Here is a 16,582-nt window from a genome sequence, read left to right as displayed (position 1 = left end):
CAACAAGTAGGTTTGAATACCCATCATCAAAAGCAGGAGTGGATGTGTTCGGCTACAAGAAGGTTTTAATGTCCGACCATAGTTTGTAAAAAGCGGGTAAGAAAAGGTTCGAATGCCCGAACATACACCATCAAAAGAGGGAGCGGAGGTGTTCCACTGTAAGAAGGTGTGAATGTCTGACCATAGTTGGTAAAAAGCGGGTAAGAAAAGGTGAAAATACCCGACTGTACACAATCAATAGCGGGAGCGGAGTTGTTCGGCTACTAAAAGGTGTGAAAGTCCGACCCTGGTTTGTAAAAAGCGGGTAAGAGAAGGTGCGAATGCCCGACAATGTATGATCAAAAGAGGGAGCGGAGGTTTTCGGCTGCAAGAAGGTCTGAATGTCCAAAAATAATTTTGTAAAAACCGGGGAAGAAAAGGCTCGAAAGCCCGACTATACATCATCAAAAGCTGGAGCGGAGGTGTTCAGCTGCAAGAAGGTCTGAATGTCCATCAATAATTGCTAGAAAACATGAAAGAAAATTTTCGAATATCAAACCACACATCATCATAAGCGGGAGAGGAGGTGTTCAGCTGCAAGAAGGTGTGAATGTCTGACCATAGTTTGTAAAAAATGGGTAAGAAAAGGTGCGAATGCTCAACCATACATCATCAAAAGCAGGAGTGGATGTGTTCGGCTAAAAGAAGGTTTGAATGTCCGACCATAGTTCGTAAAATGCGGGTAAGAAAAGGTTCGAATGCCCGAACATACACCATCAAAAGAGGGAGCGGAGGTGTTCCGCTGTAAGACGGTGTGAATGTCCAACAATAGTTGGTATAAAGCGGGTAAGAAAAGGTTAAAATACCCGACTGTACACAATCAATAGCGGGAGCGGATGTGTTCGGCTACAAGAAGGTGTGACAGTCCGACCATGGTTTGTAAAAAGCGGGTAAGAAAAGGTGCGAATGTCCGACAATGTATGATCAAAAGAGAAAGCGGAGGTTTTCGGATACACGAAGGTTTGAATGTCCTACCATAGTTTGTAAATAGCGGGTAAGAAAAGGTTCGAATGCCCGACTATACACCATAAAAAGCGGGAGCGGAGGTGTTCCGCTGTAAGACGGTGTGAATGTCCGACCATAGTTGGTAAAAAGCGGGTAAGAAAAGGTTAAAATACCCGACTGTACACAATCAATAGCGGGAGCGGATGTGTTCGGCTACAAGAAGGTGTGACAGTCCGACCATGGTTTGTAAAAAGCGGGTAAGAAAAGGTGCGAATGTCCGACAATGTATGATCAAAAGAGAAAGCGGAGGTTTTCGGATACACGAAGGTTTGAATGTCCTACCATAGTTTGTAAATAGCGGGTAAGAAAAGGTTCGAATGCCCGACTATACACCATAAAAAGCGGGAGCGGAGGTGTTCCGCTGTAAGACGGTGTGAATGTCCGACCATAGTTGGTAAAAAGCGGGTAAGAAAAGGTTAAAATACCCGACTGTACACAATCAATAGCGGGAGTGGAGTTGTTCGGCTACAAGAAGGTGTGAAAGTCCGACCATGGTTTGTAAAAAGCAGTTAAGAAAAGGTTCGAATATCCAACCAAACATAATCAAAAGCGGGAGCAGAGCTGTTCGACTGCAAGTAGGTGTGAATGTCCAGCCATAATTACTCACAAACGGGGGAAGAAAAGGTAGTATTGCCAGACCATACATGATCAAAACAGGGAGCGGAGCTTCAGCTGCAAGGTGTGAATGTCTCACTATAGTTTGTAAAAAGCGGGTAAGACAAGGTGCGAATGCCCAACAATGTATGATCAAAAGAGAGAGCGGAGGTGTTCGGCTGCAAGGTCTGAATGTCCAACCATAATTTGTAAAAACCGGGTAAGAAAAGGCTCGAAAGCCCGACTATACATCATCAAAAGCGGGAGCGGAGGTGTTCAGCTGCAAGAAGGTGTGAATGTTCGACTAAAGTTTGTAAAAAGCTGGTAAGACAAGGAGCGATGTCCCGACATTGTATGATCAAAAGCGGGAGCGGAGGTGTCCAGCTGTGAGTAGTTGTGAATGTCCGACCATAATTGCTGAAAAATGTGTTAGAAAAGGTAAGAATACTGGACCATACATCATCAAAAGCGGGAGAGGTGGTGTTCGGCTGCAAGAAGGTGTGAAAGTCCGACAATGGTTTGTAAAAAGCGGGTAAAAAAAGGTTCGAATGCCCGAATATACATCATCAAAAGCGAAAGCGGAGGTGTTCGGATGCAAGAAGGTGTGAACGTACAGTTTGTAAAAAGCAGTGAAAAGCGAGAAAAAGCATTTCGTGAGTTCTGCATGATTTGGGATTTTGCTTATAAAATGCATTACTTCACTCAAACTATGTTAAAACTGATTTGTCCTTCATATTTACCATGTCTAGAAATATTTAAACAAAAAAACAACGTTGTACTTTGCAGTAAAAGAAAGAGCAAATCTAAAGTTTCAGGAATCCGAGTATAAGCCTGCTTTCATGAGTTCTGCACGATTTCGGATTTTGCTATAAAATGAATTGCTTTGCTCAAACCAAGTTAAAACTGCTTTGTCCTTCCATATTCATCAATGTCTAGATCGACTTCAACAAAGAAAAACATTGGACTTTGCAGTAGAAGAAGTTGAAATCCATCTACACATTGATAAATATGAAGGACAAAGCAGTTCCCTCTTGCCCATAAGAAAATAAGCTTATTCTCGGATTCCTGATCCTTCAGTGTTGCTCTTTCTTCTACTGCAAAATACAATGTTGTTCTTTGTTGAAGTCGATCTAGACATTGATAAATATGAAGGAAAAAGCAGTTTTAACTTGGTTTGAGTGAATGAATTCATTTTATACATAAAATCCGAAATCGTGCAGAACTCATGAAAATAAGCTTATTCTCGGATTCCTAAAACTTTTGATTGGCTCTTTCTTTTACTGCAAAGTACAACGTTGTTTTTTTGTTTAAATCTATCGAGACATTGATAAATATGAAGGTAAAAGCCGTTTTAACATAGTTTGAGTGAAGGAATTGATTTTATAGATAAAATCCCAAATCATGCAGAACTCCTCAAAAGGGGCGTATGGCTTAATCACGTGTGGCTCTTTCTCATTCAGGGTAATATGAGGAAGTTTATGCTTGAAATATATGTAGAAATGGGTACATATGAAGGACAAAGCAGTGTTAACTTAGTTTGCGTGAAGGAATTCATTTTATACATAAAATCCCAAATCATGCAGAACGTATGAAAAGAAGCTTATTCTCGGATTCCTGATCCTTCAGTTTTGCTCTTTCTTCTACTGCAAAATACAATGTTGTTCTTTGTTGAAGTCGATCTAGACATTGATAAATATGAAGGAAAAAGCAGTTTTAACTTGGTTTGAGTGAATGAATTCATTTTATACATAAAATCCGAAATCGTGCAGAACTCATGAAAATAAGCTTATTCTCGGATTCCTAAAACTTTTGATTTGCTCTTTCTTTTATTGCAAAGTACAACGTTGTTTTTTTTTGTTTAAATCTATCGAGACATTGATATATATGAAGGTAAAAGCCGTTTTAACATAGTTTGAGTGAAGGAATTAATTTTATAGATAAAATCCCAAATCATGCAGAACTCCTCAAAAGGGAGGTATGGCTTAATCACAAGTGTGGCTCTTTCTCATTCAGGGTAATATGAGGAAGTTTATGCTTGAAATATATGTAGAAATGGGTACATATGAAGGACAAAGCAGTGTTAACTTAGTTTGCGTGAAGGAATTCATTTTATACATAAAATCCGAAATCGTGCAGAACTGATGAAAATAAGCTTATTCTCGGATTCCTAAAACTTTTGATTGGCTCTTTCTTTTACTGCAAAGTACAACGTTGTTTTTTTGTTTAAATCTATCGAGACATTGATAAATATGAAGGTAAAAGCCGTTTTAACATAGTTTGAGTGAAGGAATTGATTTTATAGATAAAATCCCAAATCATGCAGAACTCCTCAAAAGGGAGGTATGGCTTAATCACAAGTGTGGCTCTTTCTCATTCAGGGTAATATGAGGAAGTTTATGCTTGAAATATATGTAGAAATGGGTACATATGAAGGACAAAGCAGTGTTAACTTAGTTTGCGTGAAGGAATTCATTTTATACATAAAATCCCAAATCATGCAGAACATATGAAAAGAAGCTTATTCTCGGATTCCTGATCCTTCAGTTTTGCTCTTTCTTCTACTGCAAAATACAATGTTGTTCTTTGTTGAAGTCGATCTAGACATTGATAAATATGAAGGAAAAAGCAGTTTTAACTTGGTTTGAGTGAATGAATTCATTTTATACATAAAATCCGAAATCGTGCAGAACTCATGAAAATAAGCTTATTCTCGGATTCCTAAAACTTTTGATTTGCTCTTTCTTTTATTGCAAAGTACAACGTTGTTTTTTTTTGTTGAAATCTATCTAGACATTGATAAATACCAGCCGAAACTCTGCTGCCGCTTTTGATAATTTATGGTTGGGCATTCTTACCTTTTCTTACCCGCTTTTTACAAATTATGATCTTACATTCACACCTACTTGCAGTCGAACACCTTCTCATCCACTTATGATCATGTGCGGTTGGGCTTTCGCACCTTTTCTTACCCATTTTTCAGTAATTATGGGTGGACATTCAGACCTTCTTGCAGCCGAAAACCTCCGCTCCTCTTTTGATCATACATTGTCGGGCATTCACACCTTGTCTTACCCGCTTTTTACAAACTTTAGTCGGACATTCAAACCTTCTTGCAGCTGAACCACCTCCGCTCCCTGTTTTGATCATATATGGTCTGGCAATAGTACCTTTTCTTACCCGTTTGTGAGTAATTATGGCTGGACATTCACACCTTCTTGCAGCCGAACACCACCTCTCCCGCTTTTGATGATATATGGTCCGGCATTCTTACCTTTTCTAACACATTTTTCAGCAATTATGGTCGGACATTCACACCTACTCACAGACGAACACCTCCGCTCCCACATTTGATAGTGTATAGTCGGGAATTCTCACCCTTTCTCATTAGCTTTTTGCAAATTATGATCTGATATTCACACCTACTTGCAGTCGAACAGCTCTGCTCCCGCTTTTGATTATGTTTGGTTGGATATTCGAACATTTTCTTAATGCTTTTTACAAACTTTGGTCGGACGTTCACACCGTCTTGCAGCCGAACACCTCCGCTTCCGCTTTTGATGGTGTATAGTCGGGCATTCGAGCCTTTTCTTACCCACCTATTACTTACTATGATTGGACATTCAAACCTTCTTGTAGCCGAACACATCCGCTCCTGCTTTTGATGATGTATGATTTGGCATTCGCACCTTTTCTTACCCATTTTTCAGTAATTATTGGTCGGACATTCAGACCTTCTTGCACCTGAACACCTCTGCTCCCGCTTTTGATTGTGTATAGTCGGGCTTTCGAGCCTTTTCTTCCCCGATTATTACAAATTATGGTTGGACATTCAGACCTTGCAGCCGAAAACCTCCGCTCCCTCTTTTGATCATACATTGTCGGGCATTCGCCCCTTGTCTTACACGGTTTTTACAAACTTTAGTCAGACATTCACACCTTGCAGCTGAACCACCTCCATTCCCTGTTTTGATCATGTGTGGTCTGGAAATACTACCTTTTCTTCCCCCGTTTGTGAGTAATTATGGCTGGACATTCACACCTACTTGCAGCCGAAAAACCACCTCTCCCGCTTTTGATAATGTATTGTCCGGCATTCTAGTCTTTTCTATCACATTTTTCAGCAATTATGATCTGACATTCACACCTACTTGCAGTCGAACAGCTCTGCTCCCGCTTTTGATTATGTTCGGTTGGATATTCAAACCTTTTCTTAACTGCTTTTTACAAACTTTGGTCGGACTTTCACACCTTCTTGCAGCCGAACACCCCCGCTTCCGCTTTTGATGGTATATATTCGGGTATTCGAACCTTCTCTTACCTGCTTTTTACAAACCATGGTTGGACTTTCATACCTTCTTGTAGCTGAACAACTCCACTCCTGCTTTTGATGATTTATGGTTGGACATTCGCATCTTTTCTAACCAATTTTTCAGTAATTATAGTTGGATATTCACATCTTCTTGCAGCTGAACACCTCCTCTCCCGCTAATGATCATGTAAGGTTTGATTTTCGAAAATTTTCTTTCATGTTTTAAAGCAATTATTAATGGACATTCACACCTACTTGCAGCCGAACACCACCTCTCCCGCTTTTGATGATGTATGGACCGGCATTCTTACCTTTTCTAACACATTTTTCAGCAATTATGGTTGGAGAATCATACCTACTCACAGCCGAACAACTCCGCTACCGCATTTGATTGTGTATAGTCGGGATTTCTCACCCTTTCTCATCAGCTTTTTGCAAATTATTCTCTGACATTCACACCTACTTGCAGTCGAACAGCTCGGCTCCCGCTTTTGATTATGTTTGGTTAGATATTCGAACCTTTTCTTAACTGCTTTTTTACAAACTTTGGTCGGACGTTCACACCTTCTTGCAGCCGAACACCTACACTTCCGGTTTTGATAGTGTATATTCGGGCATACGAACCTTTTCTTACCCGCTTTTTACAAACCATGGTCGGACTTTCACACCTTCTCTTCGCTGAACAACTCCGCTCCCTCTTTTGATTGTGTACAGTCGGGTATTTTAACCTTTTCTTACCCGCTTTTTACCAACTATGATCGGACATTCATACCGTCTTACAGCGGAACACCTCCGTTCCCTCTTTTGATGGTGTATGTTCGGGCATTCGAACCTTTTCTTACCCACTTTTTACAAACCAGGGTCGGACTTTCACACCTTTTAGTAGCCGAACAACTCCGCTCCCGCTATTGATTGTGTACAGTCGGGTATTTTAACCTTTTCCTACCCGCTTTTTACCAACTATGATCGGACATTCACACCGTCTTACAGCGGAACACCTCCTCTCCCGCTTATGATCATGTACGGTTTGATATTCGAAAATTTACTTTCTTGTTTTAAAGCAATTATTGATGGACATTCAAACCTTCTTTTTGATGGTGTATAGTCGGGCTTTCGAGCCTTTTCTTCCCGGTTTTTACAAACCATGGTCGGACTTTCACACCTTCTTGTAGCCGAACAACTCCGCTCCCGCTATTGATTGTGTACAGTCGGGTATTTTAACCTTTTCTTACCCGCTTTTTACCAACTATGGTCGGACATTCACACCGTCTTACAGCGGAACACCTCTGCTCCCGCTTTTGATGGTGTATAGTCGGGCTTTCGCACCTTTTCTTACCCGCTTTTTACAAACTATGGTGGGACATTCAAACCTTCTTGTATCCGAAAACCTCCGCTCTCTCTTTTGATCATACATTGTCGGACATTCGCACCTTTTCTTACCCGCTTTTTACAAACCATGGTCGGACTTTCACACCTTTTAGTAGCCGAACAACTCCGCTCTCGCTATTGATTGTGTACAGTCGGGTATTTTAACCTTTTCTTACCCGCTTTTTACCAACTATGGTTGGACATTCACACCTTCTTACAGCAGAACACCTCCGCTCCCTGTTTTGATTATGTATGGTTTGACATTCGCACCTTCTCTCACCCGCCTTTTACTATGGTCGGCCATTCACAGCTTCCTCTCCACCTTACTTGTATGGTGGGATATTCACACCCACCTGCATCCGAAGACCTCCGCCCCCACTTTTGTTGATATTTAATCGGTCATTCGCACCTTACCCGCTTTTGGCAAACTATGGCCTTCTTGCAGCCAAACACCTCTGATCTCGCTTTTGATGATGTAAGGTTGGGCATTCAGACCTTACTTCACCTGCTTTTCACCAAATATAGTCGGACATTCACACCCACTTGCATCCGAAGACCTCCGCCCCAAATTTTGTTGATATTTAGTCGGACATTCGCACCTTACCCGCTTTTGGCAAACTATGGCCTTCTTGCAGCCAAACACCTCTGATCTCGCTTTTGATGATGTAAGGTTGGGCATTCAGACCTTGCTTCACCTGCTTTTCACCAAATATAGTCGGACATTCACACCTTCTTGCAGCCGAACACTTCTGCTCCACCTTTTAGTGTTCTATCACACCTTTTTTTCACCGCATTTTATACATTATGGTTGGAAATTTTCAACCACTCTCATCCGAAGACCTCTCCTCCCGCTTTTGTTAATATATTTGAACTTTAGTCGGACATTCAAACCTTCTTGCAGCTGAACCACCTCCGCTCCCTGTTTTGATCATATATGGTCTGGCAATACTACCTTTTCTTACCCGTTTGTGAGTAATTATGGCTGGACATTCACACCTACTTGCAGCCGAACACAACCTCTCTCGCTTTTGATGATGTATGGACCGGCATTCTTACCTTTTCTAACACATTTTTCAGCAATTATGGTCGGAGATTCAAACCTACTCACAGCCGAACAACTCCGCTCCCGCATTTGATGGTGTATAGTCGGGCATTCTCACCCTTTCTCATCAGCTTTTTGCAAATTATGATCTGACATTCACACCTACTTGCAGTCGAACAGCTCTGCTCCCGCTTTTGATTATGTATGGTTGGATATTCGAACCTTTTCTTAACTGCTTTTTACAAACTTTGGTTGGACGTTCACACCTTCTTGTAGCCGAACACATGCACTCCTGCTTTTGATGATGTATGGTTGGGCATTCGCACCTTTTTTTTTACCCATTTTTCAGGTATTATGGGTGGACATTCACACCTTCTTGCAGCTGAACACCTCCTCTCCCACTTATGATCATGTGTGGTTTGATTTTCGAAAATTTTCTTTCATGTTTTCTAGCAATTATTAATGGACATTTAGACCTTCTTGCAGCTTAACACCACCTCTCCCGATTTTGATTATGTATGGACCGGCATTTTTACCTTTTCTAACACATTTTTCAGCAATTATGGTTGGAGATTCACACCTACTCACAGCCGAACAACTCCGCTACCGCATTTGATGGTGTATAGTCGGGCATTCTCACCCTTTCTCATCAGCTTTTTGCAAATTATGATCTGACATTCACACCTACTTGCAGTCGAACAGCTCTGCTCCCGCTTTTGATTATGTATGGTTGGATATTCGAACCTTTTCTTAACTGCTTTTTACAAACTTTGGTTGGACGTTCACACCTTCTTGTAGCCGAACACATCCACTCCTGCTTTTGATGATGTATGGTTGGGCATTCGCACCTTTTTTTTACCCATTTTTCAGGGATTATGGGTGGACATTCACACCTTCTTGCAGCTGAACACCTCCTCTCCCACTTATGATCATGTGTGGTTTGATTTTCGAAAATTTTCTTTCATGTTTTCTAGCAATTATTGATGGACATTTAGACCTTCTTGCAGCTGAACACCACCTCTCCCGATTTTGATTATGTATGGACCGGCATTTTTACCTTTTCTAACACATTTTTCAGCAATTATGGTTGGAGATTCACACCTACTCACAGCCGAACAACTCCGCTACTGCATTTGATGGTGTATAGTCGGGCATTCTCACCCTTTCTCATCAGCTTTTTGCAAATTATGATCTGACATTCACACCTACTTCCAGTCGAACAGCTCTGCTCCCGCTTTTGATTATGTTTGGTTAGATATTCGAACCTTTTCTTAACAGCTTTTTACAAACTTTGGTCGGACGTTCACAATATCTTGCAGCCGAACACCTCCGCTTCCGCTTTTGATGGTGTATATTCGGGCATACGAACCTTTTCTTACCCGCTTTTTACAAACCAAGGTCGGACTTTCACACCTTCTCTTAGCTGAACAACTCCGCTCCCTCTTTTGATTGTGTACAGTCGGGTAATTTAACCTTTTCTTACCCGCTTTTTACCATCTATGGTCGGACATTCACACCGTCTTACAGCGGAACACCTCCGCTCCCTCTTTTGATGATGTATGGTTAGGCATTCGCACCTTTTCTTACCCATTTTTCAGTAATTATGGGTAGACATTCACACCTTCTTGCAGCTGAACACCTCCTCTCCCGCTTATGATCAGGTGCAGTTTGATATTCGAAAATTTTCTTTCATGTTTTCTAGCAATTATTGATGGACATTCAGACCGTCTTGCAGCTGAACACCTCCGCTCCCACTTTTGATGGTGTATAGTCGGGCTTTCGAGCCTTTTCTTCCCCGGTTTTTACAAATTATGGTTGGACATTCAGACCTTCTTGCAGCCGAAAACCTCCGCTACCTCTTTTGATCATACATTGTCGGGCATTCGCACCTTTTCTTACCCGCTTTTTACAAACCATGGTCGGACTTTCACACCTTTTAGTAGCCGAACAACTCCGCTCCCGCTATTGATTGTGTACAGTCGGGTATTTTAATCTTTTCTTACCCGCTTTTTACCAACTATGGTTGGACATTCACACCTTCTTACAGCAGAACACCTCCGCTCCCTGTTTTGATTATGTATGGTTTGACATTCGCACCTTCTCTCACCCGCCTTTTACTATGGTCGGCCATTCACAGCTTCCTCTCCACCATACTTGTATGGTGGGATATTCACACCCACTTGCATCCGAAGACCTCCGCCCCCACTTTTGTTGATATTTAGTCGGTCATTCGCACCTTACCCGCTTTTGGCAAACTATGGCCTTCTTGCAGCCAAACACCTCTGATCTCGCTTTTGATGATGTAAGGTTGGGCATTCAGACCTTGCTTCACCTGCTTTTCACCAAATATAGTCGGACATTCACACCCACTTGCATCCGAAGACCTCCGCCCCAAATTTTGTTGATATTTAGTCGGACATTCGCACCTTACCCGCTTTTGGCAAACTATGGCCTTCTTGCAGCCAAACACCTCTGATCTCGCTTTTGATGATGTAAGGTTGGGCATTCAGACCTTGCTTCACCTGCTTTTCACCAAATATAGTCGGACATTCACACCTTCTTGCAGCCGAACACTTCCGCTTTTAGTGTTCTATGAGGCATTCACATATTTTTTTTCACCGTATTTTATAGATTATGGTTGGAAATTCTCACCCACTCTCATCCGAAGACCTCTCCTCCCGCTTTTGTTAATATATAGTCGGGCAATTGAACCTTTTCTTACCCGCTTTTTACAAATTATGGTCGAACATTCACACCTACTTGCAGCTGAATACTTCCGCTCCACCTTTTAGGTATGTATGGTTGGCATTTGCACCTCTTTTTATACTGATTGCTGAAGATTAAGTTGTTCTTTCTCAAACTACAATTTTTTTTTAATTGTTGAAACTTGATTTGAAGTGGATAAATAAGGAGGACAAACAGTTTTAAGTCAGGCTGATAGAAGGAATTAATTTTATAGCAAAATCTGTATTTCGTCATATGTCGAGAGATGCTTATTGCTGAAGAAGTTCTTTCTCATTCTACAAAGTACAACGTTGTTTATCGTTGAAACTTGATTAGACATGAATAAATATGAAGGACAAAGCAGTCTTAACTTGGTTTGAGTTAATGAATTCGTTTTATAGGAGAATCCGAATTCGTGCATTACTCATAAAATAGAGCTTATTTTCGGGTTCCTGAAGAATGAGTCTGGTTCTTTCTCATAATACAAAGTTTGTTGTTTATTGTTGAAACTTCATCAGAAGTGAAGAAATAAATGAATGCCTATCAACAAATGTGGGATCTAAACTCTAGTGCTTCCTCTAAAATAATTTCCTTTCTCAATTTAGAAATGTGTGTGTGTAAGTCACAACACCCGTGACACCAAAACGGCTTTCTTTTCTCTACACTCTGCACTATGAGCACACACACCAAATCAGAAAGGCTTATTTCTCTCTTTTCTACATTATGGACTGTGGGGACACAAAACCGCTCTCTCTCTTTTTTTTTTTTATCGTGTGCCAGGGCGTTGTCTCACGTATTAGATTATGCTTAAGATACGAATGGGTTTATCAGTCACATCAGAATCCATACATACTGATCCTCCCGTAATAAAATGGTCGGATCTTATCAAACACACTTTGTTTCTTGTGACAATCAAGTCAGCAAAACAGCGTATACACGTCAAGACACTGAATCAAGTTTGCCACAAGAACTCATAAGTTTGGCAGTATTGCTCTTCCGTCAGCAATCATACATCCATTTTATTTTCATGAGACATGTGCAGGCACCTGTTCATCTACTGTTCTATCACTATGAATTAGTTTATCTATTATCAATAAGGATACTTCTACAACTACTCTATCAAAGTATGTCCGGACTTCTTATGTTGTCAGTTGCTATATATGAATAAGTGGGTAGCTACTGACAAGCATTAAGCATGTCACACAGCCCAAACATATAACATTTCAGGACACACCACACAGTTAACAACCACAGTGAAGCGTGTCAAAGCCCAAACATGTAACATTCAACAGGACACTTACACAACACATTCAAATCAAACAGTCAGACAACATACAAGAACATATACCCCAGCCGGCATTGCTCCCTGCCTATTTTCGTACAGCACACTATGTGTGCGCACACCTTTATTCACAAACTCTTCAACTTATACTCTTTTACCGAAGCTGCTACAGCTCGATTGGCCGAATACCCTTTGATCCTATTTCGGTGAATTTGACATCTGCCTTACATATAACAGATTAGCGGTTTAGCAGTTTTAATTTAGTTTGAGTGAAGGAATTCATTTTATAGCAAAATCCGAAATCGTGAAGAACTCATGAAAGTAAGCTTATTCTCGGATTCCTGAAACTTTAGATTTGCTCTTTCTTTTACTGCAAAGTACAACGTTGTTTTTTTTGTTTAAATATTTCTAGACATGGTAAATATTAAGGACAAAGCAGTTTTCACATAGTTTGAGTGAAGGAATTCATTTTATAGATAAAATCCCAAGAGTCTGCAGAGAAAAGAGAGTGAATGCGAAGTAGACTTTAACACGGCTATGGGAGCGAGCCGAGTGTCGGCTAACCGGGAGAATTGCTTGAAAGAAACGCGACACCGAATGAGCGGTCAGAACAAAGCCTCAATACGGGATTCTCGTGGTGTTTTTGTTGCTGCCTTGTCTTTTGCATAGAGTAAAAGACAAGGCAGCCATCGAATAGGGCCCGATTGTTCCTACTTGGTCAGCCGAGGAGCAAGGGGGGGGGGCAAGCGTCTCAACCAAGCAAAGCTCACCATGGGGAAGGTGGCTATGCCAACTAGCCTGATGCCCTGCTCCCGCAGTGACGGATAATCGTACTCTGGTTTCTCTTCATAACGTACAAGTCTTTCGCCTTTTACTAAAGATTTCTGTGGAGAGCAGCACTAATGAGTTGTTTCTATTTTTGGCAGGCTTTACCTTTGCGGGTGAAGCCCTTTCTGTCTGTGCAAAAGAAATCTTCTTACTGTGCAGAGTGACTTCTCTGAGTAGAGTCGCCTTACTTGTTGCGACTGTGCCGATGTTCGAAGCTGGAGTGCAAAGTTGTTGCTTGAATGGTGCTTGCTGGAGCGTGCGGGAGTGCAAAGTTATACCATTTAAAAGGGCTGAAGAGTGCTCAGTGCAGCGGGTGGGCGACACTCTGGCCACCTTGAAAACCGAGGTTACATCCACTACCAGGGGCAGCCCAAGTTCTGCCGCAAGTGTGGTGAGCATGGGCACCTGGTTGAGGCTTGTACCAAGGTGTTATGTGGGAAGAGCAGAGAAATTGGGCAAACTTTTGGAGAGTGTCCAAATGGCAGGAAATGTAATCTCTGTGGAGAATTAAATCACCTCTTCAGAGATTGCCCTTAATCTTTTGCCAACAAATTAAAGACGGTAAAGCCAGAGAAGGACCAAAGGTGGCAGTTGGTGAACAAAGTGAAGAGGTTGACCCAATAAATTCAAACTTCCCGCCAAAAGCTTGGATTGGAAGTGAGGAGCAAAAAGGGGAGGGGCCTGTAGAGGCCTCACCACTCAGTGTTGAAGTCTGTGAGAATTCACAGGCAGAGGGTGGAGCTACGCTAAATGAGGAGGAAGAGCAGACAGGTGAGTCTAGTGAAGATACTCACCTCCCCGAAGGTCAACAGCCGAAGAGGACGGCATCTGAGCCTCTGATTCCCCAGTGGTATCAGAGAAGAGGGGAAGGGTTAGGTCCCTTTCAGACAGTTCTTCAGTGGAAGAACCTAGAGTCTTCCCCTCCGACTCACCAAATGAGGTCTCCTTTTTAACTTCAGCTCTGCAATCAACCCCCAGGGACTCAAAGTTAAATGCAACATTGCGTCAGAGGCCAACACCGAGAGTCCGAAAAGGAAATATAGATCACCCTACTCACTTTTCACCTAAAGAAATGAAGGAAGAGCTAGTTTCCCAAGAAATAACCTGTGTGTAATTTGTTTTGATAACTTAGAAAAACGAAAATGACATACCTACTTTCCTTTATGCTTTTAATGGTTCTCACCTTCTCAACACTAAATGTGAGAAGTGTGAAATCAAAGACAAGAGCCCAGAGTATTTTATCCTTCTTAGACTCCATAAAATCAGATGTGTTTTTAATACAAGAATGTGGACTACCTTTTTTAAAAAACCATAGACAATGGGAGGAAATGTGGCCCCATTTATCGATATGGAGTGGCTCAAATCAAAATAAAAATGATGGTGTGGCCATTCTAATTAAAAATCCGCATGTTCTGGTGAAAGGTAGCACAGTGATGAGAGACGGACGGGCACTTTTAGCACACTTGAATTTTATGGGGCAAGACTTTAACCTCTTAAATATTTATGGTTTCAATGGAAAAAATGAAAGGTATGACCTTTTAGAAGATATACAGCTTTACATGCTAGGGCAAGTACCTTTAGTTGTAGGAGGGGATTTTAACTGTATCTTGAGCAGGAAAGATAGAAAAAGAGCAGGGGTAGATTTTAAAGTGGATAAGACTTCGATTTTACTTCAGGGCATATGCAGGGATTTTAAGCTTACTGACTGTTTTAAAACCATGCATCCCAGAGAGGAGGGCTTCACCTGGTTTAGTCATGATGGCACCAGAGCCTCTCGCATTGATTATTTCTTTACTAGAGATTGCCCACCCACTGATGTTAGATTAACCCCTGTTTTCTTTTCAGACCACCTTATGCTCTCCTGCACCCTTTCACCCCCTTCTGGTGTGACGGTAGGAAGTAGTCTGTGGAAACTCAACTGTTCCCTGTTGGAGGATGAAATCATAGTCAGTCAGTACAGGGAATGTTATAAAGAGTGGCAGACCCTTCAAGACCTCTACGAAACACATGCACAATGGTGGGAAATGGTGAAGGAAACGACCCAGACTTTTTTTAAACAGCAAGGTAAACGTAAAAAAAGGAAAGAGAATAGATGTATGATGGGACTACATAAACGCTTACAGCGCTACTTTAAACTTAATCAGTGTGGCATAGACTTTAAAGAAGAAATCAAAGATGTCAAAAAGGAAATGTCAGTTTTAGCAGAAATAAAGAGTAAAGGAATTTTTGTAAGAAGCAGGGAGCAGGAAATTGAGGAAGGTGAAAAAGAAAGAAAGTTATAAATAAAAAGGAGTGTATTCAAAATCTAAAAAGAGAAGATGGGTTTTTAACAAAATCCACACAAGAGATGATTGAAACTGTACATACCTTTTATAGTAACATGTACAAAGAGAAACCAGTGCACTTGGAAACATCGGCAGAAATCTTAAAATTCATTGACAAAACCGTAAAAGAGAATGCACACTTGACACAGAATTTTACAGGTTTTAAGAGAAGTCGAGCTCCGGGTTTAGACGGGCTTCCTGCAGAATTCTATCTGACCTATTGGGACCTTTTATCATCAGACATTTTTTAAAGATTTTGAAAAACTCGACCGACTGCCTGAAAGTTTTAGAGTGGGAATAGTGACTCTACTTTATAAAAAAATGATAAGACTGACCTAAAGAATTGGAGGCCCATCACACTTTTAAACTTTGACTGTAAACTTTTTAGCGACACGGATGTCCTCTGTTTTAGAGGAGGTAATTCACCCAGACCAAGCTTGTGCCATCTCAGGGAGACAACTCACCGACAGCCTCGTACTGATTCGAGACATCATTGATTACGCTAGAGAGAGAAACACCCGGCTTGTCATCTTAAATTTAGACTTTGAAAAAGCATTTGATCGGGTCTCGCATCAATATCTCTTTCAGGTGTTGCAGCCATCGAAAAGGGCCCGATTGTTCCTACTTGGTCAGCTTTGCTTGGTTGAGACGCCACTGTTTCAGGTCCGAGGGCCCTTGCTGGCACAATGCGCACTTGTAGCAGTGTTCTTTTTATGGCCATAGGTGGCCAGAGTGTCACGTTGCACCTCCGCCCACCCGCTGCACTGAGCACTCTTCAGCCCTTTTAAATGGTATAACTTTGCACTCCCGCATGCTCCAGCAAGCACCATTCAAGCAACACCTTTGCACTCCAGCTTCGAACATCGGCACAGTCGCAACAAGTAAGGCGACTCTACTCAGAGAAGTCACTCTGCAAAGTAGCAAGATTTCTTTTGCACAGACAGAAAGGGCTTCACCCGCAAAGGTAAAGCCTGCCAATAATAGAAACAACTCATTAGTGCTGCTCTCCACGGAAGTCTTTAGTAAAAGGCGAAAGACTTGTACGTTATGAAGAGAAACCAGAGTAC

The 16,582-nt window shown here is 41.5% G+C and overlaps 2 non-coding genes across 2 annotated transcripts; one reads left to right on the top strand and one right to left on the bottom strand.

The window, feature by feature from the left end:
• The first annotated feature begins 13,193 nt into the window (after positions 1–13,193).
• LOC140283503 (U5 spliceosomal RNA) lies at positions 13,194–13,307 on the top strand. Its single transcript, XR_011910102.1, has one exon. It is a non-coding gene; the product is annotated as a U5 spliceosomal RNA (small nuclear RNA).
• A 3,161-nt stretch (positions 13,308–16,468) lies between these two features.
• Positions 16,469–16,582, bottom strand: LOC140283492 (U5 spliceosomal RNA). The gene has a single exon (XR_011910092.1). It is a non-coding gene; the product is annotated as a U5 spliceosomal RNA (small nuclear RNA).

The sequence above is a fragment of the Leuresthes tenuis genome, unplaced genomic scaffold (genome assembly GCF_036924035.1).
Source record: "Leuresthes tenuis unplaced genomic scaffold, fLeuTen1.0.hap1 SCAF_23, whole genome shotgun sequence".
Classification (NCBI taxonomy): domain Eukaryota; kingdom Metazoa; phylum Chordata; class Actinopteri; order Atheriniformes; family Atherinopsidae; genus Leuresthes; species Leuresthes tenuis.
This window is presented reverse-complemented; position numbering and strand designations above follow the sequence as displayed.